General features: G+C 39.8%; 1 pseudogene across 1 annotated transcript; it reads right to left on the bottom strand.

The window, feature by feature from the left end:
• Positions 1 to 154: 154 nt before the first annotated feature.
• On the bottom strand, positions 155 to 25,270 carry LOC145906586 (protein NLRC5-like; annotated as a pseudogene). The gene is made up of 12 exons (XR_014402830.1): positions 25,186 to 25,270; positions 25,047 to 25,096; positions 24,779 to 24,837; positions 24,505 to 24,614; positions 24,245 to 24,430; positions 23,826 to 23,979; positions 18,524 to 20,179; positions 17,306 to 17,467; positions 13,992 to 14,153; positions 13,498 to 13,722; positions 5,821 to 5,982; positions 155 to 1,149 (listed from the first exon to the last, which is right to left on the bottom strand). The product of XR_014402830.1 is annotated as a protein NLRC5-like (transcript).
• Between the last annotated feature and the right edge of the window lie 277 nt (positions 25,271 to 25,547).

The raw sequence follows: 25,547 nt of genomic DNA, 5'->3' as shown, positions 1-25,547 counted from the left end.
TCACAGCGCACAGCTATAAGGTAAGTTCAAACAAAATGAGACGGAGTGGAAAATATTTGCGGAGTCGAAGTCAATTTTTATTTACGTGACAACGCGTGGTAAAGTCATAACTAGAAGTTTCAAAATCGTCAACACACAATATTCTCATCCCTTCTGCAGCTACTTTATATCTTGTTCATTCATGTATGTCTTTTATCTTGATTTATTTTAACACGTGTGGTTAATCATGCAGAACATAGTATGACGTCACAATCAACTAACTTGCAGCGCGACTTAAAAACTGTAAATCAAGAACAGAGTGTCAGTAATCCACAAATAATTCACAAACCAATAAAAAAAAATCTAAATTTCAATCGCGCACAAGTTAAGAATTAACAGGGTTACCGAAATATCCACAAATATTATGCAGGTTATAAGGTTCACGGGCATTGCAGATCTGAGAAATCAAGCTCTCGGTGAGGTTCGAACGATCCCAGGGTTAACCAGGCCCTGCTATCTACTTGAACACAGCCGTTATATTGTGGTCGAGACACACAGATGTTCAAGCGCACATCTTGCCAGGGGGATAATTTCATTTTGTCAAGATTAAGACCAGATTAGATGATGAGGTTAAAAATACGGAAAGAAATTTGGAAAATAAATTTGATACAAGAACAGTTTTACACGTGATGGCGCAACAGAGTCAATGAGAATTGGTAGATTCTTTAACCACCTCACGGACGGGCGATAAAGGGAAAACCCCAACGTGTAACGGGGTTACTTCAGTTCATTGGCGAGCTTACGTCGTATACATCAGATGTAAATGAGAATTAATGTTGCGAAATGAGAAATTTACAAATTATATGAGTAACAAACAATAATTACTGGTTTACATTGCATCACGTGTTACGCCATTGAATTAGCGTAGCGTGGTGATATTATGTTGAATCTACATCAAATGTTTCATCGGAAATAACTTTAGGAACTGCAAGCTGAAATGGAAAGTTACAAGTAAATTATTCCTCGCGACTTTGATCTGATGAGATTCTCCCCTGCTTGTGTGAAGTCACAACCCAAAGCACGCAACACCTCAATGTTGTGAACACATGCAGCCAATGACTCAGCACTTTCATCCGTCAAATGGTTGTAGGACAGATCAAGAAACCCCATCTAAACAACAAAATAACTTCAGCTTGGAGGTTTAGGATCATGTTATGGTGGTAAATATCTAATTATGTTGTTGTAAAATGGCCAGAGTGGATTTGTAATAACATAAACTAAAAAGTCAAAAATCAACACAGCAAGTTTCTTCTCATCAGATTATTGCGTCAGTGATCTCATCGTTGTTTACAATATTTGGTTCAAATATTTGTCATGAAGAAAATCACAATGAATTTGGAAATAGTGGTTATTGTTCCAAAACAACTGACATTGTTTGCAAATAAGCAATGGTTTGTTAATATTTGAGTCAAACTTGTTATTTTGCTGTAATTCTTTCGCGTTATCGGTGTGACGTCGTCCTGCTTATACTTGGATAAGGGGTGGTTATGTATGGCGATTTTAATCCTCTGGTATATTTATTACAGTTTCCTGGTGTGATCTTTAACTGCAGTTTTTATGTGGTTATGTCAGGTTCGTTTGTTTCATTGCAGTTTCCAGATGTTATTTTTTGTTTGTTTCAAACGAATACAGCAGTGGTTACAACCGGGATGCTATTTGTAACTTTCAGGGGTGCCACGAGCTTTTCTTTGTTGTCTAAAGCGTATTATTTGCTTAAAATAAAGTTTAGTCTAAGAAGCCAGGATTGAACAGGTTGCAAACCGAAAGCATCCCAGGACGCAAGAAAGCAGGTAAATATAAAACACTGCGGAAGTTGTTATGGATGGCAACGTATTGCTAATTTCGCACCTTGTGTTTGCAGTCTAGGTTTCCGGGGTATCGTTGAAATGCCATAGCTTCAAAACCTAGGCATATTGCATCAAACTGTTGCTTCAAAAACTCACAGGTGTAATTTTTTCAGGCGAGGATATCTGACAGTTGTGAGTCGTGAAAGCAAACAGATTTCATGTGTGAGATTAGTGGCAACTCTCGTATGCAAAGTCGTGCCAAAAATATTAATTCCACATGTCGACTCGAAATGGTTCAAAGTGGAGCTCGATTCAATGGCAACTGGCAACATTTTCGCAACCAAAGTTTGGACAAGTATTCGACGACCGAAACTTAAAGCAACAAAATTTGGTCACCGATCAACTTCGGGTAATTCTCTAAATATTATTGGTTCCTATCGTTTAAAATTTCACATTGCAATTTCGGATACCACCAGCCAGCTAATGGGAAAACTTAACAAAAAACTTTATTAAGAAACTGAAGTTAGCTTTGGACCCAATATTTTATGTAACAAGGGAGTTGTCTATAAAATATGTTCTGTTTGCTCGATGATTTGAATCAATGTTACGAAGCTGGAATACGGAACGGAATACGGACGCCAGGGTAACACTGGTAGTTCCAGTACGGAAGTCGACGTTACCAGGTAGGACATCTTGTAGACTTCATGTTAACGCCGTGTTTATAAGCGTTACGTTTTAACATAACACTGTAAATAACGCACTGGGGTCAACTCAGCGTGGGATTTCACAAATGTCGTTTCAGAGAAGAGTAATCTTGCCCCACGCGGATTTTCCATATATTTGTCGCATTGTTAATCAGTGGGCATCAGAATTTACCAGAGAATACTCAATGACATTGTTCAGGATTGGGTGAAATTACCAGAGTTAATTACACGTTATTGTCGCATACTTGGTATTTTAAATGTTCTTTATTTTTGTGGGCAGCAAATAATTATGTAAAATTGTGAGTAAGATGTTGTCGTCCTCAGAGATACAACATTTATTGTTGGACGAAACCTTTGTAGATGACGAGCAGCTAACGAATTTGTTGGGGTCCAAAATATGTAATGAAAAACTGTACAGATGTCGTTAAATATATTACTTTACTGGAGATGCAGAGGTTTTGTGTCTGCTTAACAATTTTCATGACCAAAGGAACAGAAACGTTGAGGAAAAGATGGGATCCAAAAAAACCCGACCAAATGTGGAGTTAAGGTAATCCTGTTGCTCCACAAAATGAAAAAAAAACATGAAAAGAATTAAGAAGCAATCAACTCCGTATACGCATGCGAAAATACCAAACTAACTACAGCAGCCATCGAGGCACGGTTGCTGATGGACACTTTTGACCTTTCTCGCCAGGCCTATAAATTTATGGACGAGAAGTGTGTTTGACGTTACTCATGGACCTTCTCACCCATCTATCCGCATCACTAAGCAGATATCACATTTGTTACAACAATTGCAAAAATGCCAAACAAGAAGATTCAAGCGCTGGGCTGGGTGCAGGGCTGCCCCTTCGCTAAAAGCACGGAACAAGTTGTCGCTGCCATTTACCGAGAGCGCAAGGAATCCTGTATGTAAACCGCTTTTCGATGTGCGACAATCGTATCAGAATTTCAGTTAATTCTCTCTGTGTGTTTATGTGCCGTTAAAAAAATACAGCAAGACAACTTACAATCGTTGTTATTGTGTTCCAATCACGAAATTACGCTGTTCCTTATTATGAAATACGAGGGGCAGTGATTTAAACTCCAGAACCTCTATAACGTGGCATAGACGCTTATGCTCGAAAGTCAGGTGGTGGTGATTTTCCCGAATATCGAGGATGGATTTGAACGGTTATTGTTAATGTATTATGCGACACCACCTGACGATACCGAATGCATTATCACATCGCTCATTCGTCAAAAGTCGGTTGAAATGCTAGTCACCGGTGTTACGATTTGCTTTAGGCCAAAAGCGTTTTTTCTTCGGAGAAATATTTAGCTCCGATTGCTCTGGATTGCCAATATTATACATGTTTCGGTTCTAGAGTGCTCACCGACTGCGTGACTGTTGTGTTTATAAATATCATCGAGCAATTATGTTCTCAGCTTGGTCCGAGATGCCGGATTCGCCTGACTCCCAAATGTATTAATTTCGTATTTTCTTTACGCATTTTTCTCCCCGCCCGATTTTACCTTGGCACGCCGAAGGCGGTTAAATTCGGTTAATTTTTATTTGATTAAAATAGTTTAATTAGTTTTATTTTTTTGGGGGGAAAAGGAATCGCTTAGTTACCGACATTACAGCGTAGAACGGACATCATTATCGTCGCAGAATTTTTGAGCATTGTTTTTCGCTTTGGTGTGTGTCTGTTGGTTTGTAAGCTCGCCTTTATCTGCGTTGAAAAAAAACATATATGGACTCCCCTGCCCTTGTCAGTCACAAAAGGTCCGGAAATAAATCATGCCCGTGTACTTACAAATCCCATATAAAAGTCTCCGCAAATAAATCATGCCCGTGTACTTACAAATCCCATACAAAACGCTCCGCAAATAAATCATTCCCACGCAAATCAACTGAATACATTTCCTGCAGGCTAAAGCCGCGTGAGGCTTCTGAAAAAGCGTTAAACTGGAAGTACGGAGTTCCAATGTATTCCAGGTTGACTGGATGGATCGCTGTTCACAATATACAACGCAGGGGGTCGATGACGTAACGATGCGAGTTCGTTTCGTGCGTACACACCGCGAAACACGCGCGCTGTTGCGGGGTCGATTGAGAGCGCGGCGCCAAGTTCACCACTGATGTGCAGCAAATCAACGGTAAAAGTAACAAAGTCGCCGATGTCCATTGGCATGCAACCATGTCTGCTTTGCAAACGCCAACCTTGGATTTCGACTTTGAAACTTCGTCAACTGTGCAACAAATTCACGAGGTACAGACGTATCGTAAAACTTTGAATGGCCTTCATCTTCAGAACATTACGATCTCAGGCAATTCCCATGCAGGATTACGTGCGCCTGCGCTTTCACCTGACATTGGATATCCTGTGTCGGTATTCCAGCCCACATGTCTACCTTGGGTATTGTTTGGAATACGAACTACACCAGAATATGATTTGCAGACATTTACGAGTCTTCAATACAAAGAGAGCCGCTATTTTTCGTGTGGCTTCTAGCCTTGCTTTTAGCGGTGATTCGTTACTGCAGGTTAACCAAAATTAGAAGCTAGTTGGGGTTGGACACCAATTTATGTCGAAGTTCGGGTTCCGGTATAATACGTACAATGTACACTGAGTAGAGACCCTGATTTCTGGGGAAGAAGCAGAGGAGCAGGAGGTGGGTGACGTGAAGAGGGCGAGCGAACGGTTACCATCCTTTTCCATGGGCGGCGCAACCAGGCTTCACCGTCTAGATGTGACGAAGGGACTCCCATGGGTGTGATTGTGTTGCCTTATTTTGGAGAACTATCTGACACCTTGATGCGTCCTCTTATAGATTTTCACATTCAAGTGTTTGAACGCCCGCCTGTTACACTACCTTCTTCGGACTACGCAGGAGATATGCCGGATGTGTGAGGTGTGGTGTACTAAACACACTGCGGCAACTACAACGTGGTCAATATTGGTGAAACTGACCGCGCATTATGAACACGACTGAAGAAACATTAGAGTGACGTAATTAACTGACAGAAGTCTGCGTGAACAACGAGTTAGCAGTCTATAGCTGGTTTAGTGCATAGGATAGATCTAAAAATTGCATAACCTTCATAATGTCACTAAATTATAGTTGGGGTATATAGTGTGAAATACAACCGTTAAGCATTACATAGCGATATGGCGACAGTCGGCATTTAAATAACTCAGCCTGTAACTTTCTTTCTCATCGTGCGTTGGATTTTTGCTCGCGACACTCAGAAATATTCGTGTGTGTTGGACGAATTCCGACTGAGATATGAAATCACTCACCGGTTTCCGCAACAGTTTAATCTTCTCGAATAGATGTTTGGCACCAACGCTTGTCAGACCGCATCCAAGCAGATGCACTCGCTCAATGTTGTGGATGCAGTCGGCCACGTAAACCGCACCACGGTCTTCTATATTGTTGCACCAGAGGTTGAGCTTCTTCAGCTGAATGAAATAACATCAATGTTAAACAAAGTGTGAATAACAACACAGATAATTGATATCAAAAAACAGTAAGTTGAAAACACGAATCAAACAAGTAATAATTATATTTAGTCAAGCGCGAATAATTCTTATCCCTATTTAAATAAATCCGATTGATTTAATGAATAGAAACTGGGACAGACGAAGTAATTGTGAGGTTCAGATGATGGAGGTAAACCGATTCCTGATAATAAAACATCTTACGACCACCCAGTGTAGAACTAGCTTGCTAATAAGACTCGGCGATCCAAGTTATAAGATTACAATCCAGGGAGTTTTGTTTGCCAACAATCGCCTTCTTGTTATTTGTGATAAAATAAAGGGCCATTGTTTTGTAGGCATCGCATTAAACGTGTCACAAACTGTGTGCATTTAACCCATGTGTTTTTCGCACTAACACGGGATTACAGGATTCTCGTGAAGTCTAAACCTTTCCGACATTTATCAAGTTACAGCCAAAGCTTTGTTGCATCCGATTAATCCTGCTTGGACTCGCATACCCCAGCCGCTTTGGAGGTTTTGGTGCAATCATATGAACCTTGAATAAAAGCTGAACAATAATAATTCAGAAAGAATTGAGACGCAAACGAATTAGCTGAAGAACTAACAGCCACTAACCCCGTTTACATGAGGGTTTAAGACGGCTTCGAAGCTGACTCGCCGATCCGACTCTCTCGTTTTCGGCGAAGAGAAAAAGGCAAGCGTCTTAAGCCGTCTCAGCCTTCGATCTAACGCGGAAAGTGGTTTACGGGACAGCTTAAGCGATTAAGTCAGCTTAAACCCAGTTGCGACAAGTGCCGCGAAGAAGTTAGGATTAGGTAATTTGTTTATGAGGTTGTGCGTTGAGGGTATCCTGTTTACAATAAACCTTGAAAGTAATAAACTAGTTCTAGTACAACTACTTGAGTATGCTCTATGCTGCAGGGGCGAGAAGGATGTGCTTACTCGAGTTAAATTTGATAAATACTGCGCAAGTGTTAAATGAATTGTACAAGCATCAAGATACAAACAAGCAGCATTCGTTTTGAGGACCTAAGTTGCATTTTGGAGACCTGAAGGAAACAAATGCATTGTAGGAATGCTGACACTTGCTTGAAAGAAGAATGCACTTGTGTTAACTGTTTTCATTTGCTGCTGGATGTGCTATAATATAACAAGTCAATGCAAACTGGTTGTTTATTCATATTTAGGTTACTGCATCTTATTTATGCAAGGATTATGTGAACAACAATCAACCATAAAATACAAAAGCAGGCTTATATAAACCTTTTCTGTTTGTCAAAATAAAACAAATATGACAAGAATGACATGACACAAGTTTATGTTATGTAACTATCACATCTTCTGTATATTTGTTTCAATTTAATTAACATTGGGCTGCTATGAAACATTCCATTCAGCCTTTTCTGACACTCAATTGTATATGGGATTACGGGATTAGACAGCTTCTGAAAAGGATCCTGTGAAGGACAGAGATAATTAATACTACTATACATGAAATTTTCACTTGAATACTCTTACCATGGTGTTGTTGTGAACACATTTCAGGAAAATGCAGACTTTTAGTTTAATCATCTATTATATCTGGCAAAGTAAACTCACATTATAATCAGGGACCAATTTGCAGCAAGCATTTGCGTAAACTAGCTGCCAATAACTTTCCTCTGCATGCTTATATTAGAAATATTGATAATTTATTTAGTACAGAGTCTGAATTTACAGCCTGTCAGCCCGAGACAGCTTAACTTAAGCTGACTTAAAAGCCCCATGTAAATTCGTCGTTTTCGCGCGTCGAATTTGAAAATCACGTGACCCGGTTACGAGTCGACTTGATGCTCAGTCGACTTGGCCATGTAAACAGGGTTACTGTCGGGCGATGCAGGTCGAAATCAACGAACTGAAATAGATCCAGGAGATTAACTGCCAAATTTAGTCAATTCCGCTGAATATTAGCCACCCTAGTTTCAAACATGTGTTATCGTGCAGTAATGAAAAACTAAAAGATATACGCAAAGTCGATTTTCACTGCTCATGTTCTGCAGAGCTTGTGTGTAAAATTACAGTAGCTTAATTTGAAAATGTTCAAATGACTCGCGAATAACTGTCAAAATTAGTCAATTTCGCCTTAGCCACCCTAATTTCAAAAATACGTTTTCGCACAGGAACAAAAAAGTAAAGGACATACGCAAAGTCGATTTTCACTGCCCGTTTTCTACTTGACTCTAGTATTTGTTTGTAAAATTTCAAGTCGCTTGATTAAAAATGACTCCTTACGATCCTTTCAAGGTTTTGCAGCGAGCTGGCCAAAAAATTTAACCCTAATATGATGTTGGCAGATATACACAGACAACGCCTTGCACATACACGTTTGTAGAGAAGCTGCCCAAGAAGAAAGGCTTTTATTTGACTCCACAGCTGATGACTGTTGCCAACGTTTCAATTATTGGCGTCTTTCCACGTTTATCCATGCCTCAGTTTTCCGGCTCCATTTAAACTTGATATTGGCGGTCGCGACCAACACGTATCCATCAATCGGCTGAAGCCAGCGCACGTTGACTTGTCCGTGCCAGTTCAGGTAGCGCGCCCCAGGCCGTCGAGAAGACCTCGACGTCACGTACGCCCACCAGAACGTTACCAGGCGTGACGACTGCCCGCTACTGGAGGGGGTCCTGTGGCGACGTCATTGAACGTGCCACAAACTGTGTGCACCGAAGCGTGCAGTGTGCCTATTTTCACACTTATTTTTTGTACCGCCGTTCGCATGCATTTTATCTGACTCTTTCTGAAATGCTCCAGATGAAAGCTAGGAATCGCTTTTTGCAATCCAAAGTATATTACGTCACAAACAAGAACAACCAAACCCTTGCAAATTCTCATTGATTCAGTTTTATTGTTCAAATTCGATAGAATCCCGCCCGTTATTACGTTCACTGTTCATTTACCCATGTCGCACCATCACGTTTCTGAGTATAAAATCACTCGTGATTACGTGGTTGTTCGCAAGAATGGGCACTGGATTCATTTAAATTCACTTATGATTAACATCTTCATGTTGTAAGACGGTAAACACAAAATATTATGTGTTGGTTGATCGTATAAAGAGGATGAGACAACAGACAAGCTGCTGAGAAAATGCTGAAGGGAATTCAATGTTGGTGGAAGAAAATACAGAATGCATCTTCACAACAAATTGCTATTCGATCAATTTCAAGTGGATGCAACACGGTTGCGGCAGCGTTGCGTACAAATAAATGTACAACTACAACAAACCTATTTCAAAAGCTTCTACTTCATCTTAATAAAGCAGAAAACTGCGCTAAAGTAGCGGTGACCAATAATCGTAAACCTTTTTCGCTGTAGCGAATTTGTTGTCACACAAGTTATCCTGGTACAACAAAGTTTGTTTACATTAGGAATGCGTCTTGTATTGAAGATGCAACATAGTTTCAAATATATCAAAACACCTACATTGCGTTGCCTCAAAGATCGGGGCAAGGAAACGTGTAAGTAAATCGCTTTTCGGTGTGTGACAATCGTATTAGAGTTTCGATTAATTCTCTCTGTGTGTTTATGTGCCGTGAAAAAAATACAGCAAGACAACTTACAATCGTTGTTATTGTGTTCCAGTCACGAAATTACGCTGGTCCGAGATGCCGGATTCGCCTGACTCCCAAATGTATTAATTTCGTATATTCTTTACGCATTTTTCTTACCGCCCGATTTTACCTTGGCACGCCGAAGGCGGTTAAATTCGGTTAATTTTTATTTGTTGAAAATAGTTTGATTGGCTCTTTTCCACATATATGATTTGTTGAGATTAATTAAAGCGTTGTACATAATTTTTAACTTTACCTTTTTCTATTATTTTCTATTAGCCAAATATTTTTGCCATAATGTCATGGCAAGATGTATTTACTCACGGTGGTAGACCGTTTTACTCGCAGGCAAGAGGAAATTCCCATGCTGGATTACGTGCGCCCGCGCTTTCATCTACCATTGGATATGCTGTGTCGGTATTCCAGCCCACATGTCTACCTTGGGTATTGTTGGGAATACGAACTACACCAGAATATGATTTGCAGACAACTTCGGCGGAGATGGTTTATGACACAACATTGGCAGTGCCTGGGCAATTCATTTCACCAATTGAAGAAGAACCCAGTACGTTTTTGCCTGCACTCCCAAGATCTCTTTAACAGATTCTTCCGACGCCCATGTCGAGACACAACCAGGTTCGCGTAAGCGTTCCAAAATACATTAAGACGAGTGAATATGTGTTTGTTCGATGCGACACCCACCGACCCCCTTCAACGACTCCTTACGGTCCCTTCAAAGTTGCAGCGAGCGGCCAAGTCGTTTAAACTTGATATTGGCGGACGCGACCAACACGTATCCATCAATCGGCTGAAGCCAGCGCACGTTGACTTGTCCGTGCCAGTTCAGGTAGCGCGCCCCAGGCCGCCGAGAAGACCTCGACGTCACGTACGCACACCAGAACGTTACCAGGCGTGACGACTGCCCGCTACTGGAGGGGGTCCTATTGCGACGTCATTGAACGTGCCACAAACTGTGTGCACCGAAGCGTGCAGCGTGCATTTTTCGAATCTATTTTTGTTAAACCGCTGTTCGCATGCATTTAAACTCTTTCAGTCTGATATAAAGGATGCAATTAGCAACGCAGATTAATTGATTTTAACAATTCAAGACAAGGTAATTTCGCACGATGTGAGAAGAAATCTCCGAAAATCACTTGGGTTCGTAAGGACTGAGAAAACCTAATTAGAGAACAACTTCTTCAGACGGTTTGTCAATTGTGATAACGTTAAAAGATGAAACCAAAGGCATTTTGGACTTTGCTTCTGTTTCGCAAGAATCGACAGGGTTTCCTTCCTTCAATTTGCTATATAGAAGGTCCAACAGTTGAACAGATTTGTACTGAACATGGCGTATGTGAAATTATCAACGTCACTAACTACAGTAAGCTACTACAACAAGACTAGATTTAAGTTTCTCGAAAAAACGTGGCTTTGCTCGGGATGTCAACGGAAATGAGCGGACATATCATGTGAACATGTTTGATGAGTTCGCGTGAAACCTGCGATAAAACTTAATGAGTTTGCTCGGGATGTCAATGGGAATGAGCGGACGTATCATGTGAACATGTTGGATGAGTTCGCGTGAAACCTGCGATAAAACTTAATGACTTTGCTCGTGATGTCAATGGGAATGAGCGGACGTATCATGTGAACATGTTGGATGAGTTCGCGTGAAACCTGCGATAAAACTTAATGACTTTGCTCGGGATGTCAATGGGAATGAGCGGACGTATCATGTGAACATGTTGGATGAGTTCGCGTGAAACCTGCGATAAAACTTAATGAGTTTGCTCGGGATGTCAATGGGAATGAGCGGACGTATCATGTGAACATGTTGGATGAGTTCGCGTGAAACCTGCGATTAAACCTAATGAATTTGCTCGTGATGTCAATGGGAATGAGCGGACGTATCATGTGAACATGTTGGATGAGTTCGCGTGAAACCTGCGATTAAACTTAATGAATTTGCTCGAGATGTCAATGGGAATGAGCGGACGTATCATGTGAACATGTTGGATGAGTTCGCGTGAAACCTGCGATAAAACTTAATGACTTTGCTCGTGATGTCAATGGGAATGAGCGGACGTATCATGTGAACATGTTGGATGAGTTCGCGTGAAACCTGCGATAAAACTTAATAAATTTGCTCGGGATGTCAATGGGAATGAACGTACGTATCATGTGAACATGTTGGATGAGCTCCCGGTGAACCTGCGATAAAACTTAATGACTTTGCTCGGGATGTCAATGGGAATGAGCGGACGTATCATGTGAACATGTTGGATCAGTTCATCATGTGATGTATAAAAAATAGGCGGGAAAACTACAGTTACAGTAAGTTGTTATAGAGCATCGGGAAGTAAACGCACTGTTCCCTATCATTAACACAGCGATTTGTAACACAGTATAACAACTTACTTTAACAGTAGTTTTCCCGCCTATTTTTTATACATCACATGATTTTGCAAGCGGTGTTAGCGTTATCCCCTTTTTCCTGTTGGCACGTTTTTTGGCGTTAGTGTGTGGCGTACCATTACCTTGAGGAAGCCTTGTTGAATAACAGGCGAAACGTCGGTGAATAAAGTTACGTTTTATCTTTGCCAGAGGAACAGATTATTAAGTTACAATATGCCTGGCAGCAACAAAAACATTATAACAGACTTTGTGTTGACTTTAAAATCGGCAAGAACAATTGAATCGAAAATCGATCGTAGAAACGAACTAAATGTTTTTGTAATGGAAAGTGGTCGTGCTTGACTTAACCCAAGTAGTTCGTGTTCGATACCGATTTCTCGCCAAAAAAAATTGTAGAAAAAAGTTGTTTTCCTTTTTCTTCCTTCAATTTACCGTTGATGTTTTTTTCTGTTAAAAAGTACTCAGCGCAAATAATGCTCAAACACTGTGACCTCGTTTAGCGCCGTGTTATTGTGTTAAATTATACAACGATGTTGGTCCATTTTTTCCCCTTTTTTCTTCATTCAACCATGATCTTTTGAGAAATCTAGATAGCGTTGACTATATTTTTAGTTACAGATTCGCTTGCGTAATACGATAATCGTTACAATCATTTTAAAATATCACGCCATAGCTGCTGTCGGCGTCGGCAGTTCATTATTGAAATAAAATTCCCAACGGAATTAACACCAGTCACCGTTAGCAGCAGGTGGCGCGGTTTTCCAAAAATCTTCTAGATCAGTGCCACTAACATCGTCATTTCTCTGTTACAACAGCAATAGCGAACTAAATAATACATATGTTCTAAGTAACGCTCTGTACATGATTAATTTGTTGATTATTATGTTAATCGTTAATAACAACTTGTTTTGTAGCTTAATAAAACAAAATGAAGTTTCCTAACAACGTTTATTCGGCATAAAAACGCTCATGGTATTTTAGATACTGAAATGATTTGTCGCGTTGGTGCCAACCGCACTGCAGGTGTGAATACGCGACCTTCATGCATCGCCAGCCGCAACCGTCTACCGCGATATAGGCGTTAAAAGGAAGTTTTCATCAAACTCAAATACATACGCCGATTTGTTTACGCCAAAAAGACACACCATCTGTATTATGGCTTACATCAGTATTTTGGGGACCTCCTTTTAAAACGAGGTTATGTACATGACTCTAATGCGGGGGTTTCATTTTGCAAACATTCCAGCATTATTCAAGTTACATTTCCGCCACCAAAAAATAAATAGCATGCGACCCATATGGTGGTAACGGTCCACTAGTTGGAAAACACTTGCATTTGTGCCCAAATCCCTGGCAGTCATGTATAGTATGAATTGTCACTGTTCAAAAATTTTAATTTTTGTTTCGAAGACTCACAACTGGAACAATATCTTACTGGTATAAAACTGCATAAACAACATCTTACCGGTTTGCTTCTCCTTTTAATCACGAAGGTGAGATTCTTGAGGTCGGTCGGGAGGAGCGATGAGTTACTGAGGTCGATCTCATCAGGGAGTAAGGAGGACACGATTATAGTGATCTCCTCATCGTTTGTTTCATGCGCCCAGCTGCAACATCGAAGTATCGCTTGATTGGTTGGTTTCCCCATATACGAAGATGCGAGATTAATCAACAGCTTCTTCTTTGTTTCCTTGGCACATTTCAGACAAAGCAAATTAGTAGAGCTTGAATCCTTCATCGTCACAGATTGTTTGAATTGAAAATGGACTTAATTTGCCAAAATTACCAAAAATATGCCCCTGCTTATTGGTTGTGTTATTTTGCCTCACGGCTCCTCTTTTAAAACAAATAAACCTAACGCACAACACCTCTAGTACGCTGACATTTTCGTACACGTTGGACATTCATTGCAATACAAACATAAATCTTGTTCCTTTGGACAGACATGAAATCACTCACTTGTTTCTTCAACAGTTTAATCTTCTCGAATAGATGTTTGGCACCAACACTTGTCAGGCCGCATCTACCCAGATCCACTTGTTCAATGTTTTGAATGCAGTCGGCCACGAAAACCGCACCACGGTCTTCTATATTGTTGTGGGAGAGGTTGAGCAGTTTCATCTGAATTAAATAATATCCAAGTAAAACATGGTTTGAATAACAATAACACAATGAATCAAACAAATAATGGCACAGCCTATAAGGATGTCGTATGTGAAAATACCAACGTCACTAACTATAATAAGCTACTTCAACAAGACTCGGTTTGTGTTACACGATAAAACTTAATGACTTTGCTCGGGATGTCAATGGGAATGAGCGGACGCATCATGTAAACATGTTGGATGAGTTCGCATGAAACCTACGATAAAATTTAATAAATTTGCTCGGGATGTCAATGGGGATGATCGAACGTATCATGTGAACATGTTGGATGAGTTCGCGTGAAACCTACGATAAAACTTAATGACTTTGATCGGGATGTCAATTGGAATGAGCGGACGTATCATGTGAACATGTTGGATGAGTTCGCGTGAAACCTGCGTGAAAACCTAATGACTTTGCTCGGGATGTCAATGGGGATGATCGGACATATCATGTGAACATGTTGGATGAGTTCGCGTGCAATCTACGATAAAACTTAATGACTTTGATCGGGATGTCAATTGGAATGAGCGGACGTATCATGTGTACATGTTGGATGAGTTCGCGTGAAACCTGCGATTAGACATAATGACTTTGCTCGGGATGTAAATGGGAATGAGCGGACGTATCATGTGAAAATGTTGGATGAGTTCGCGTGAAACCTGCGATAAAACTTAATGACTTTGCTCGGGATGTAAATGGGAATGAGCGGACGTATCATGTGAACATGTCGGATGAGTTCGCGTGAAACCTGCGAGAAAACCTAATGACTTTGCTCGGGAAGTGAATGGGAATGAGCGGACGTATCATGTGAACATGTTGGATGAGTTCGCGTGAAACCTGCGATAAAACCTAATGACTTTGCTCGGGATGCCAATGGGAATGAGCGGACGTATCATATAAAGATGTTGGATGAGTTCGCGTGAAACCTGCGATAAAACTTAATGACTTTGCTCGGGAAGTGAATGGGAATGAGCGGACGTATCATATGAAGATGTTGGATGGGTTCGCGTGAAACCTGCGATAAAACTTAATGGGTTTGCTCGGGATGTCAATTGGAATGAGCGGACGTATCATGTTTTCGCTCGGCTTGTTATGATTAATTTAAAGGGGTTTTAACTACTTTTATTTATAAATTGTGTGTTTGGTGATAAGTTTGACACAAAATATTTCATGTATTATTATTGTTCTCAATGGCGTAAATTGCCGTCGTGTTAATGTGTTAAATTATAGAATAAGTTGGTGCATTTTTTTCGAGTGTTCCTAATTCAACCATGATCTTTTCAGAAATCTTGATAGTGTTGACTATATTTCAGGTGCAAATTGGTTTGCGTAATACGATAATCATTACAATCAATGCAAAATATCACACCATAGCTGCTGTCGGCGTGGTTTTCTAAACGCGGCAAGCGGCAAGCGCCAAAGTATTCACACCAATCTGCATCATGCCGTGACGGCGTGATTTTCTCGCTTGAAGTGGTTGACCGAAATTTGATTTTAACTTTTCCGTCAGCTGTAATGATTGTAAGCTTGTTTTTGCTCGGCTTGTTATGATTAATTTAAAGGGGTTTTAACTACTTTTATTTATAAATTGAGTGTTTGGTGATTAGTTTGACACAAAATATTTCATGTATTATTATTGTTCGCAATGGCGTAAATTGCCTTGCGTTAATTAATTTTTGGCTACAGTAAAATCGTTTGGTTTAAAAAATCTTCGAACTCACTAATACATATGTTCTAAGTAAACGCTCTGTACATGATTAACTTGTTGAATATTAAGTTAATCGATAATAACAACTTGTTTTGTCGGTTAATAAAACTAAATGAAGTTTCGTACCAAAGTTTTTAGTCGCAACCGTCAACCGCGATATGGGCGTAAAACTTGTCACCAAACTATTTACCAACGCGAAGTACTGACGAGGCGCGTGCAATTACCGACGCCGATTGGTTCATGCCTAAAAAACACACTTGTAATATGGCTAACATCAGTGCTTTGGGGACCTCCCTTTAAAACGACGTTAATGTGCATCACTCCAATACGGGGGTTACATTATCGTCGTTTAGTCTGAACCATTGCAGCATTATTCATGTTAGGAGAGAAGCTTTGTTGCAGATTAACTGCCTGATGTTTATGGAAACGCTTTCACATCATGTGTTAAGTACGAGGAGTAAGTTGGATTTAAAAAAACAATTCCAAACAAAGAAAACTACAGGTGTAATCGTATGTGCATCGAATCGTTCCAAGTAAATGCGTAAGAATTTTCGACTAACGGCCGTAAGAATTTTTATCTACAAGACTGCGCATGTGCCGGATTGCGAATCTAGTTTTGGGTTTGTCACCAATAACTTTGTTAAGGAGGCAGCAAAAGAGCGGCGTTTCCTTCATGGAACATATTATCACCCGGACACAATTACAAGTCCATTATTCTAGATGAAGCATGTCGTTTACATCGCCTGTATGATAGACAAGACAACCACCTACAATGCCTAGATCAACTTCAGGATATATGTATAAAATCGGGCTTCTCGAAGGAAGTTATTAGTGAAAATATTGCAGAGGCACGAACTTGGACACAGCGCTTTCGTGATGCCACCGTAAAGGGCAAAATCTCAATGATTGCTTGGGGCATCGCCTTTACTCAAGCGCTCAAACTAATGCACAAAGAGAAAGAATTGAAAAGCCAAGCGAGAATTGTTTACAAACGACCGCCGTCTTTGGGAAACGGTCCAATAGTTGGAAAACATTTGTATTTATGCCGAGAAACCTGGTAGTCAAGTATTGTATTATTTGTCACTCATGAAAAATTTTCAATTTTTTTTTTGTATAAAATACACAAACAACATCTTACCGCTTCCTTGGTACATTTCAGACAAAGTAAATTAGTAGAGCATGATTCCTACATCGTGACAGAACGCTTTAATTGAAAATCAAGGTAATTTTCTAAATTACCTAAATTGTGCTCCTGCTTTAATGGTTGTGTTGTTTTGCGTCACTCGGCTCCTCTTATAAAACAAATGAACCTAACGCACAACACCTCTCGTTCGCTGACATTTTCGTGCATGTTGGACGCATTCATTGCAATACAAACATAAATATTGTTCCTTTGGACATACATGAAATTACTCACTTGTTTCTTCAACAGTTTAATCTTCTCGTATAGATGTTTGGCACCAACGCTTGTCAGGCCGCATTCACTTAGATCCACTTGTTCAATGTTTCGGATGCAGTTGGCCACGTAAACCGCCCCACGGTCTTCTATATTGTTGTGCGAGAGGTTGAGCTGTTTCAGCTGAATGAAATAATATCCAAGTAAAACATGGTTTGAATAACAATAACACAATGAATCAAACAAATAATGGCATAACCTATAAGGATGTCGTTCCGTATTGTTTAGAGTTTGCTTCATACAAATATAATTGCGTGTTTTGGTTGATATACAAAGTTTAAACAAGCCTAACTTTCATTCAGTTCCAACAGAGGTTAGCACAATTTATTTTTTGGGACTACATCGCGATTTGAACCCAGGAAATCCTGGCCACGAATCCCGACCGTTATTATGTTCACCGTACATTTACTCATGTCGCACCACTATGTTTCTCAGTACAAAATCACTCGTGAATACGTGGTTGTTCACATGTATGGGCACCGGCTCCATTTAAATTCAATTACGATTGACATCCTTATGTTGCAAGACGGTAAGCACAAAATATTATGTGTTGGTTATATCTGACACGCCTAAACTCTGTTCGATTATCATCGTCAATAATATGATGACGACTAATATCGTCGAAATATACATTGCACACCAAGGACAGAAAATCTGTCAAGTTTACATTATGTCTGGTAGCTTCAGCAACAAGCAGCTGGATTAATATATTGGTTTTCAATTATTTTTTGCGCTTTTTAATAGCGACCACACTTCGTGGTTGTTCCTGTCATTATCGTGGACGTAATTCTAAAGATTTGATTTAAAACAAAATTAAACTTTTCATATCTTTTATACCGTATTATATGTTATCACAAAATGACCAAACATCGAAGTAACACAAAACAATGATACGGTTGTTTGTGCAACAATAATTGACGACTGTGAGGTCGTATTACGATCGACTTGGTCCGAAACGAAGCAGCTATGGACGTGCTGCTTTCAAATAATTCATTTATTCGACGAAGAAGACTTTATATTGGAGGGATTAAAAACACAAAACATTCAACACTTTAAGTTTTTTGGCGGACCAATAATATTATGTCTCCACCAACCCAAATATTGGGGAAGGTCCTCTGCGCCCCCCCCCCCCCCCAGGATTTCCACCATGGGTACAGAAATACACAAACAACATCTTACCGGTTTGCTTCTCTTTTGAATCACGAAGGTGAGATTCTCGAGGTCGGTCGGGAGGAGCGATGAGTCACTGAGGTCGATCTCATCAGGGAGTAAGGAGGACACGATTGAAGTTATCTCCACATCGTTCGCCTCATGAGCCCAGCTGCAACATCGAAGTATTACTTGATTGTGTGGTTGGTTCCCCCATACACGACGATACGAGATTCTTCAGCAGCTTCTTCTTCGCTTTCCAATCTTCACGTGAAAATCCATGAACTAAGGCTTCAATATCGTTGAAAACTGAAGAATCGCAAATTCCGAACGCGAACTTGGCAACAACCTCCCATCTGTCCTTGGTAAGTCGGGTGTATTGTTTCTGGAATTCTTTTAAAGGCATGATCGTCATCAGGTAAACCGCGGAGAAGAATTCTTGCCAAATGAGATGTGAAAAATATCTACGTTTATGTCCGTCCAGTATTGTCAACTTTAAGTTTCCCTGCTTTGTAATTGAGGTATTCAGAAAAGCATGAACTGTTGAGTCATTCAGTTTTGCGCTTTTGAAATCTTGTACTTTGAAAACAATTTTCTTGTTCCGAAACCCGTCCCAGGCCAATTTTGAAAGTTTGTTTAACTGTGGATTTTCATTCTTGAGGTGATCAGTTTGTGAGTATTGAACACAAGTAGATGCCAGAACACGGGTAAGCGAAATATGCTGACTATCGTCATCATGACTCAGCAGATAGTTGACGGTCAGTATGAAATTAACCGGAACGTAACAGTAAGAGAACATATTGGTGTTTTGTTCAAGTTTTTTCTGTACAGAGTCATATCTTGCACCGCATATCTGTTGTCCAAGTTCTCTCTGTGAGTTTGGAGTTAAGCCGAGTATCTGAGTAATAAACCTTGGTCGATGTGAAGGATGGAGTTTGTAGAATGGAGCTGGTCGTGACGTGAAAATCTTCCGGGAACGTGGAAGCAAATTTCCACTCAATAAATGCTTGAGATAAACTTCTGCTTTGTTCTTTTCATCTAACAGGGGTGTAGGAGCTTTACTTGAGAATGATTTAAAAGCTGCTTCATCGACTCCGTCGAAAACAAAGAGAACATCTGGATCACCATTGATTGCTTGCATTATCCCTTGAGCTACCTCAGGAGAGTATTCCCAGCTAAGTAGCATGGCGTGAAGGAGAAACCGAAGGAAAGTCATGCTTGTTTTGAAATTTATATTTCGGATTACAATGTAGAAGATGAAGGATATTTTCCCAAACAACTCTCTTTGCAAAGCTTGTAATGCCCATTTTTTGCAGGAAGTAGTTTTGCCGATGCCCGCTTGACCGACAACACCGACAATATTTCCATGCTTTTCCACGTACTCGAGTTTTGCTTCCCCTTGTTCTGGTTTGAATTTCTGTTCTGCTTCTCTTTGTGCTGTTTCCTTTGCACGAGTAAACATTTCTTCAGGGCTGATGTCACCGGATGGTCGATCGTAAACTTTAACCAACTCCTCTCTACGATGGTAATGTCCTTCTGCTTGAAACTCGTCATCAATTTGTTGTGGTTTGCTGACTATGGATAGGTTGACTGGTGTTATGTTTCGTTGGGTGATTTCCGCAAGTGATGATTCTTCACTGGCGATGGATTCCACTTTATCTTTTAAAGTTGACTTCAGTTCTTCGCCTACAACAAGTTTTTTTTTAAATTTTTTCGTAGAACGTGTCAGGTGTTTTGTAGAACAAAAATTGAATGCCTACGCGTTGGTTTGTGATGTCACACAGTAAGGAGATAAAGCCGCAAATTCGTCTATTTAAACATGGAGCACAGTTATTCCGATGTAATCGAATTTGCATGTGTTTATAAAACAATGGTGAAAATGTTGGTCCCGTTTCAATCAACAATAACTGACACTCAGATGTTTGATTATATTGCGTTATGACGTAATAATATGTTCCTTCTGGAATGGATAAAGTTCCGCCACTTGTCGATTCATGGTATTGGGATTCGACAAAACCCAATCCCTGAAACGATTTTTTGTCGTCGAAAACGCGAGGTAAGAAATGTTCGAAATCCAATCAGTTTGTAAGTTTGTTCTAAAGTTTCAATAGTATGGAGAAAATGGTAATGTTACTAGGTTTTTTTTTCTGACACAAGTAATCGTGGTTGTTAGTTCGAGTTTAAAACGACTTGTTAACTTGTTTTTTTTTTGCACATTTGGTTTTCCTATCTTTATTTTCAACTGAAGTCATTATTCATGTCTACAGAGATATTATAATTTTTTCACACATTTTTTTGTCATGATTTGTTTCACCCAGAATGTCTCGATTAATTTTATACGCTTAAGTAGTTTTGTTTTTAAGGTAGATATGTGGCACACTGATTGGTCGGGATGTTGTTTTATTGAGAGAGAAAGTTGTGTAGGTAGAGTATTGTAATGTTTTGTGTTTCCATCCAAACAATCGTTAAATTTATTCTGTAAACAATGAAAGAATATTCACATAACTAATTTGTCGGTTGATGCTGACAGAAGGAAAATAAGGTCCTTATTAGCCAGCACCACTATGGCCAGTTTAACGAGAAACTGTAATAATTGCGACACAAAACTTTATTAAGGTGCAAATATTGGAGTTTATAACTTTGAAAATGAAAGCCAAAGCTAAAATGCTGTTATTCATTAGTAAACGTTTCGAACACTAACTGGGTTCATCATCAGTACTACAATGAGTGCATGCAAGAAAAGCGTCGGGGTAATAAAGGACTGGGTAGGCAGAAGGGAAACAGCAGCAACAACGCGCAACAAGCCAGAGGCATGTCACGTGACAACAACATGAAAGCACAGCAGCGACGTCATCATTGACAATGTGCCAGACTGCAGTACGGACCTAGATGTTGAATAGGTAAAGCGGTTTGGAGCTATCATCCACGTTCAGTGCTGGTTTATGGTGTTGGATGTAAAGTGTTTCCAGAATTAGTAATTGCTCCAAACCGCTTTACCTATTCCACTGGAAACACTTTACATACAACACCGTATCGTTGATCGTTGAATTTCCCATTCAGTATTTTGTTTATTGGGGACACAATAAACATCGCCACAGTAATTTAAGATTTTTGGCATTGGTCATACAATAAATCTGGTATGTGTTGTACAAGAACTGCTTGTTTTTTTATTTTTAAATGCGATTATTTCGTGACTGTGAACTTTATTTAACCCCCTATATTACCAGACCATACAATAAATGCGGATGTAGTATGGCACAATAAACAAGATTTGTAATTGTTGCTTGCAGAAGTCATTGTTTTATTACTAACCCCGTTTACATGACGGTTTAAGACGGCTTCGAAGCTGTCTCGCCGATCCGACTCTCTCGTTTTCGGCGAAGAGAAAAAGGCAAGCGTCTTAGGCCGTCTCGGCCTTCGATCTAACGCGGAGAGTGGTTTACGGGACAGCTTAAGCGATTAAGTCAGCTTAAACCCAGTTGCGACAAGTGCCGCGAAGAAGTTAGGATTAGGTAATTTGGTTATGAGGTTGTGCGTTGAGGGTTTGCTGTTTACAATAAACCTTAAAAGTAATAAACTAGTTCTAGTACAACTACGTGAGTATCGTCTATGCTGCAGGGGCGAGAAGGATGTGCTTGCTCGAGTTAATTTTGATAAATACTGCCCAAATGAATTGTACAAGCATCAAGATACAAAAAAGCAACATTCGTTTTGAGGACCTAAGTTGCATTTTGGAGACCTGAAGGAAACAAATGCATTGCAGGAATGCTGACACTTGCTTGAAAGAAGAATGCACTTGTGTTAACTGTTTTCATTTGCTGCTGGATGTGCTATAATATAACAAGTCAATGCAAACTGGTTGTTTATTCATATTTAGGCTACTGCATCTTACTTATGCAAGGATTATGTGAACAACAATCAACCATAAAATACAAAAGCAGGCTTATGTAAACCTTTTCTGTTTGTCAAAAAAAAACAAATATGACAAGAATCCCATGACACTTGAATATGACAAGAAAGCCAATAACTTTTCTCTGCATGCTTAGATTAGAAGTATTGATAATTTATTTAATACAGAGTCTGAATTTACAGCCTGTCAGCCCGAGACAGATTAACTTAAGCTGACTTAAAAGCCCCATGTAAATTCGTCGTTTTCGCGCGTCGAATTTGAAAATCACGTGACCCGGTCACGAGTCGACTTGATGCTCAAGTCGACTTGGCCATGTAAACAGGGTTACTGAGACAGTTCTATTTTTCTCAATCAGACATGAGCTATAAATAGGATAAAGTTGCCACTGCGACATCCGCGTGAAACGAGCTTGTGGCATTTTGTTAATTTTACTCCAAGCTCTGACAATCTCCAGCAACAGAGACAATAAACTGATCCGGCCGCGGCACGACAAGAGTTTGCTGTGTTAGACGCGCGACTAAACAAATCCTTTCACTCTCAACGTAATCTGATCGATCAGCTGACCGAACAAACGCATTTCATTCCTTGTCCTGCTTTCAAATCAGTGCCTAAGACCTGCACAAGGTCAGGGCTACTTGATGATGTGACAAGTCACAAAATACCAATAATTACAACATGTTGTGAAATTAAGACAAGACTTGTCTTAATAGACATGAGCCAATGGCGGTACGCAAGTTGCCCTGAGCCTTGCGCGCTCAACGCTTGCGTGAGTGATTGACTGTGTGTTGTCGCACACGTGTTCTGTTAGTGTGGTTTTTCGTTCTTGTGCAGGCGTATGTACTGTTTTCTTTTGACCTATGTGTTTTGTAGTTGTCCCGTAGTTACAGTGACTTAAAGCGTCATGTATGAAATAAACAATTAACATCATAACACAACAAAATCGTGATGTCGTTAAAATTGTGCTACAAGCAAAGTATATTTCCATTAATGTATACAGGAAGCTGTTCACCCGCCGCAAAACGATTTAGATTAGCAAAGAACCAGAACACCACTGCTGTCACCAACCCTCGGCTTACAAAGTTCTTTATGCTCGGCGATGGACGGAAAAGGGTCAGTCATGGTACAAGGCAATAAATAGAATGACAGATTTCTCCCGGTTTGGAGACAAAGAACATGACACAGAAACAGTACGTAACTGTATGTAACACGATTTGCGAATTAAAATGCACGGGTGTCAAACGAAACATATCTTCCCTGTCCTATTATTCATTGCGTGAATGTAAACAAGTCACTTCTATCGGGCCAGTGACTTTTCAGGCCACACCCATGTAGAATTTGTGACGTACTGTACAGCCTTTGTTCATTCTGGGGTGTCAAGTTACCCATGTGTGACAACACTATATTCTGCGAATGTTCACTTACATTTTTCCTGTATTTCTGATTGTAAGTTGGGTTGTTTTGGTGTTGTATGTTGAACAATTTTGACCTGTTGTTTGATCGTAACTGGTCCGGTACAGACTGGTCCAGTTGTGTGGATGTTTTGGTCGCCAAGAACAGGGCCTTCCCCTTGGATATTCTGCATGTGACGTGATGTAAAAGTCAGGGTTGAAATAGGCAGTTTGGTGTACGTACTTGATGTGTAGTTGAAATAACAAAACATTTCTATTGACAAATTACACCAATCTCAGACAGAATATTTTGTAGCAACAAATTATTCTAGTTCATCTGAAATGAACAACATATTGATTGGGCTTCAAAAGGAAACCAAACCTCGTGATGCAGTGCTTGAAAATACCAGCAGGCCTAGCAACGTTTACCACACTGTGGAGTCACCTACTTACAATTTCACGTTGTCGAGATGTCCCTGGAACATCAACTATGTTATGTTGGCTGGTCGTTGGTAGAACATTCAACATTTGTTCTGGGTTTTCAACCTTTTTAGGAGCAGATTGATTCATATCTTCTTCTGTATCACTCGATTCCTGACTGGAGCTATGTTGTGATGAGTCATCCGTCGTCTGTGATGACTAAGCAAAATCACACAGTGCGACATTGCAGTAAAATTATATTTTCTAATTGCTATCTCTACATTATAACTTACCACTACATGTTGTGCAGATGTCCCTGGAACATCAACTATGTCATGTTGACTGGTCGTTGGGAGAACATCCAACATTTGTGAGAGATCATCCACGTCTCTTGAACTCCCAGCTTGATTGATACATGTATGTTTAAGTGTTGTATGGAACATGTGAACTTTAAACACAATAAACTGGTTTGTGTAGGTCATACTGTACACCAGTGTGATTAAACCAAGAAATTAGCATAGATTAGCAAAACGAACACATATATTAACAGAATTTGACTTGGAATACCTTGTTCTTGAGGAGATGACATAGCTGTCAGGAAAGTCTTGATGTTATTTCGATTTTAGCTAAAAATAATAAGTAAATAAAATAAAGTGCTTTAATAACCATAGAACTGCAGGTTGACGAGACATTACAGGTTGAAACAGTGTGTTCAACTATCTACAGCTTAATTGAGTGTTGAAAGTAACAACAAGTTGAAAACTTTGCAAACATCAATAATGTATTCGTCAAAAAATTTGAATCAACAACATCATTCAATACAAAAGTTTCCCACCTTGTGTTAGGTGAGCAGGCTTAACATGTAGACGATAAGCTTTAATGGATCTGCAATTATTGAATTTGAGTTGAAAACTATTTTAGTCAAAAGTGAGTTGCAATGTATTGATGTCAGTTGTAAAAAAATCTATGCAAACCTGAGTGATGAAAATGGACCAAGCTTCATTCACTTGTCGTTCGTACAACTAACTCGTTTCTCACACAAAACTCACTTCCTGAACTGAAAGAAGTTGAAAAGGTTTATTTGATACGCAGAGATAACTTGACACAATCGACTTATTTTGTGACAATCTTGCAACTATGTTTTCAGCAACGAACCGACGTTGTGCAACACGAAATACATCATAATATAATATTTGGACATTAAAGCATCAACACTTTCTCTGTCTGGATGATTAAAAGGAAGGCGAGAGAACATATAAAAGCGGAGTGGAATGCTGTAGACGCCGCAAACGAAAGTTGATCCAATTTCATTATTTTGACAATTCGGTTTTATTTC

The sequence above is a fragment of the Ascidia mentula genome, chromosome 6, assembly GCF_947561715.1.
Source record: "Ascidia mentula chromosome 6, kaAscMent1.1, whole genome shotgun sequence".
NCBI classification, from domain to species: Eukaryota; Metazoa; Chordata; class Ascidiacea; order Phlebobranchia; family Ascidiidae; genus Ascidia; species Ascidia mentula.
Note: the sequence above shows the minus strand (reverse complement) of the source record. Positions and strands in the feature narration are given on the sequence as shown.